Below are 5,298 nucleotides of genomic sequence, written 5' to 3' on the forward strand. Positions count from 1 at the left end.
TTTTTTTACTGGGTTATGAAACTATAGAAAACAGTAGGTTATACACAAAGTTTGTTCTCATGTTTTAAAACTAATTATATTATAAATATATAAAAGTAGAAATATATTCCATTTGCGTGTAAAGTGTGTTTAGAGAGAGGTCATCGATCCAGCAAAGTATTATTGGCATTGGTGCCTTGGTGGTGTTTTATCTTTTATCTGTCCGATGTTTACAATGATCTGGCCCACGAGATTTGCAGTCTTGTAGACGGCAGGTTGACCCCAGTCTTACCAAATCCACTTGTTGTCTTATCAAAACCTAACATACTTTCGTACTTTTGTTTGGATACGTATATTCTGTTTCTTAATATAATATTTTACAAAAATAACTTCATGATACTCTATAATCCATTTCTCTTTCATTAATATTTCCCACATCTTGTTAACATAAGCTTTTATTAATTATTACTTTTTCCCTTTATTTGTTTGCATCTAGAAGTTCATTGGCATTGACTCATTGGTGGTTTCCTTCCCAGCATATTGTTACCAGATTTGACCATTTTACCCTTGGGACTGATTCTTGCCTTACTGTTATCTGGGAATAGTTTATTTGCTGTTGCTATTCCTTTGGAGCTTTGCTGGTGTGACCATTTTACCCCTGGGGTCGTTTTGTTTGTTTCATGCTGTCTCTATAACTTTTAGTTCTCCTTAGTGCTATTTGGTGTGTATTAGTTATCTTCTTTTTATTCGTATCACAGCATTGTACTTTGAAGAATCTACTAATTATAGCAAAAAACCATCCAAACACAAAGCATAATTTATGGTCTTATAATAAGAAAAAATAAATAAAAATACAATGTTGTAATTGTGCAGATTTTTCAAGTGCAATTCTCTAATAAGAGAAAAATGGCAGGTGCAGTGTTAACAACGTGTAAAATTCTTCCGATATTATTTATAGGAGTTCTATTGAACTCATCAACTCTACTTTCCTAGTCTTCTGTATGTAGTTAGCTATTTCTCATTCTCTTCTGTATAAATACCGATGTATTCCTTGTTATATTCATGGAGTGAAATACAACAATTGTTAATCATTACATGGTATCATGAGACAACTGTCTCTATCAAGCTTTATGCTGATTGATGGAATCTGAAAATTGAGTTCAGAAGAGAGGAATTAGGACAACAATTTCCTCGAGTCCATAATATGCATCGACCTTGTGACTATTGACTTGATTGGTTGACTTGCTTTTGAACTTAATTGTTCATTAGAGTCTAATTTGATTTTAATGAGAACTTAATTTTTCATTATATATGATTTTTATTAACATATTTGTTCGATATAGATGATTTTGATAAGGACATGTTCAAAATAGATTATTAGCTAGTTCATGAGAGATTATTTCGACAACTTAATTTTTCATTTTTTTTTTTGTAGAAAAACATTTTTTCTATTGATAAATCCATCCATCCATCCCTCTATTTTTTTGTGTTTAACTTAACCTATAAATAAATTTTTAAAGAAAATGTTAATTAGGTAATTTTGAACATCGTCATCTTCGTATGTTCTTTACAAAACTTTCTAGGAACCATATATATATATATATACACACACTAACTTAAAACCCGTGGAATGACGGGTAAAAAAGAAAAACATTATTGATAATTTAAAATGACAATAAAAACTGAAAATTTTATTAAATTACAAAGATATAAGTTTTATCTGTAAGTTTATAATGATTAGTTAAAATTAATATATACATTATTTTGAATATCCCCATTTTTTTTAGCACCGACAATATCAGTCACTCTCCAAAATCCTTTGAAATAAAACATTTTTAAGTTATTTGAACAATTTTTTGTGTTTGTGAGTTGAGATTATGGTTTTGCCATACTTTGAAATTTTATTTATGCTTGGAACTGATTTAAATAATATAATCTTTAGTTTATTTATTTTAAATGGGTTAACCAAAGGTTAACTCATTTAATTAATATGTTGGGTCGATAACTACATAAATAGATCAACCCAATGACAACCCAATTATCTAAAATGTTTGGTTGGATCAGAAATATCAACCTATTTAAATAAACAGGTTTGATTGGGTTGAAATTTTCAACTCAATTAATAAATAAGTTAAACCTAAATCCAACTCAGATTGACCCATTGTCAACTCTAAAATATATATATTCATTTTCACAGTGGAAACTAATTATGGTGTCCTTATTCCTATTAACGCTTATAAAAAATTGCGCTTAAATTTGATTTCTTTCGGATAATGTGTACAATTCTTAAGCTAAATATTAAATACTAGGTTATAACCCGTGGAAACCACGGATGAGAAAGTTAAAAATAATTTTATTTAAATTATAGCATAATTGTTGAGCAATGATCATAAATAAAATTAATTATATAAATTGGGGATATATACCAATGAAAATTATGTAACTATTTTTAATAGAAAAAATGAGGAGAAAAATCATTTGAACAATTCTTATAAGTGTTTTTATGTGTATAATGTTTTTATTTAAAAAATATTTTTTTTACCAAAATACCCACCGAAAACTTATCAGTCATCCCTACCCCCTTTGGCTGTAATAGAAACGAAGACATATAATTATCCCCAAATCAATATTTCCGCCGGCACTTGGAACATCTCCCCCGTATTCATTTCAGAAAGGGTATGGAAGTTTCTCCATTGCTATCCATGAAGGCAGATACGAATATAAAACCATAGAAGAAATTTGAACTGAAGAGAAACTCATGTTGATTAATATCCGATGTAGAACTTAGAGAATGAAGAAACGAAACATTGGGGGTTGAAAACGGGAAAAATTTCGGTAAGAAATTCTCTAAATCCTTGTTAATCTCAATTTTTTTAACCGGACATATATTAGTTGGAAGATAATTTTACCTGATTATTTTTGGCAATGTTGTCTTTGAAGATGTTAGTGAAAACCGAAGTGGTAGTAAGGAATAACTTGAAATACTTTAAGACTGGACACACAATCAGATACCTTTCAATCTGCTTGAAATTTTGAATTTCATACTGTGTGAGTATTTGTTTGAATCAGGTTCCTTCCAAATTAGATTGATCTGGTAATTGTACAGATATAAGATTAAGATTTCACTTAAAAATTTCAGATTTTGGGTGTATAAGAATGCAATGTATGGAGGAAAAATCTTGAAATGGATTAATAACAATTTGTCCTATTATGCTTTTTTAAAATACAAAGTGATATTGATGGAAATGCCCCTGCACTGTTTGCAGGAACCATTTCTGTTATCTTATTATACCACAGGTTGAAACAGACACATGCATTTGAATCACCACATTGACTATTTTGAAAAACATTACACCAAACCTGATAATATTAATAGTTGACATGAAATATGGAAAAAATATTGTGTTTTAGTAGAATGTGATTTCAAATACAATGCCCATATACATAATGGACAATTATGCCCCTGGCCATAAACAAATGTCGTTCCTAGTTTGATTTCAGTTACATCTGCCTCTGCCCTTATTTGGTTAGATGCAAGAGAAAGCAATATATTTTACAGACTAAAATCTGTTTACAACCAAATAGATTAGTTGATAGTTCCAAGAAATGATGATACTTGAGGATGAGCAACACAAACATAGAAAGATATTAGTTTAGTCTAATTCATTAAGCTATGAGGATAAATCCACTTCTTCAGAAATAGAGAAAAAGAAATTTAAGATAAAAGGACGAAAATGACCTTTACCCAGATTCTCTGTATTGTACATTTTCTTTTGGTTGTAATACACAAATTATAAAAAATAAAATAAAAAAATGATGCTCCAAATGGAATGAACAACATGACATAAATGATTATTTATCAACTTTTATACAAATTACAAATGCAACTGGATATTTAATGCATTTGTAACCAAAACATTAGACAAATCAAAAAATGGCAGGAAGAGAAATCACTATAACATTTAACATCTTCCATATATTATGAGTCCTCCATACGACAATATAAGTCAAAATTGTTATCTTTTATTATTTTTTGTTAGTGATTCTTAAAAATGTGAATAAATAATAAGGAACTTCAAAATTTTCATTGAGCAAAAAATCTGGTGTGCCTTAGATTAATCATAATCTGGTCTAAATATTCTTTTGGGATGATTACTACGGGCAAGATATGAGAATTAGATTTATCATTTACATAATTGTAATCTACATCATCTAGAATTTATGATGATTTAGGCATTTAGGGTTATGCATATATGACGAATTCAATGTGAAGGCAAAATTGTCATACTTTTTTTAATATGTTAAAATTAGGCCATTTCAACAGAGATTTACTTAACCAACCTCGTTTAATGCCTTTTCTTGTAGCTATTTAACTGAAAAAAAAATACAAAATTATATAAATTTGATGAAAAGTATAAATATGATACAAATTACCTTATGTAGGTTTTTTTGGTGAATGAAAACGCAGACAGATGAACAGAAACACACATAAAAGAGATCGACCACAACACACGCTCATACACAATAAGTGTTAAAGTAAAGTGCTTTAAATCGGATGACTTTAAATGTAAGGTGCTACAAAATAGAGTTGTTCATTTTATTTTCAGAAAAAAAAAAAAACAATTGATTCTAAACAGGAACATAAATCTATAATCATACATAACAAGCGAGACACATATAGCGTATACAGATACATATAGGATAACAGGAGGAGAAGAACTGTAAGAGAAGAACAATACTTAGTGTAACAGAAGAAGAAGTATAAAGGAGAACGATTTACCAGGGTTGCAGAGAAGAAGCGTACAGAGGAACCAAAATTTGAAAGATGCAACGGTCAGAAAGCTTTTTAGATCTTGGATTTATATAAATGATAATATATGAAACATTATTTCATTCCTATTATAATGGAGATATAATGGGTAAAAGATATAGAAATTCAAAACGATTGGTATATTATGGTAACCGAGTTGCTAATTAGTAGGAGTTGATAATTCTGTTGTTTATGACTTTAAATTAAATTGATTTTATTGTGATTGTATTTTGACTTCCGTTAACAATTCATTGAGCGGAAAAAGTTTTGTGAGGAGACGTGTGAAACTGACACGTGGATTGAATGAGCTTATTAGAAGGACACGCGACACCTTATATAACGCTTGTGTTTCCGGGCTCGTCATTAATATTGATATAGTAGTCCAGGTTAACATTTGTAACCCGTTTTGAAATAATAGAAGTGTATTATTTGAGTATTATGTGTTATGTGCTTAATTGTGTATCTTAATTTAATTAAGAATAAAAATAAGCGTCAAAATGAAATGTTAG

General features: G+C 29.3%; 1 long non-coding RNA gene across 1 annotated transcript; it reads left to right on the plus strand.

Moving 5' to 3' along the window:
* The first annotated feature begins 2,535 nt into the window (after window positions 1-2,535).
* LOC145062667 (uncharacterized) lies at window positions 2,536-5,017 on the plus strand. Its single transcript, XR_013687655.1, has 2 exons — window positions 2,536-2,814; window positions 4,423-5,017. It is a non-coding gene; the product is annotated as an uncharacterized LOC145062667 (long non-coding RNA).
* The last annotated feature ends 281 nt before the right edge of the window (window positions 5,018-5,298 follow it).

This window comes from Lactuca serriola, chromosome 7, assembly GCF_051521515.1.
Source record: "Lactuca serriola cultivar US96UC23 chromosome 7, Lser_US96UC23_V15, whole genome shotgun sequence".
Taxonomy (NCBI): domain Eukaryota; kingdom Viridiplantae; phylum Streptophyta; class Magnoliopsida; order Asterales; family Asteraceae; genus Lactuca; species Lactuca serriola.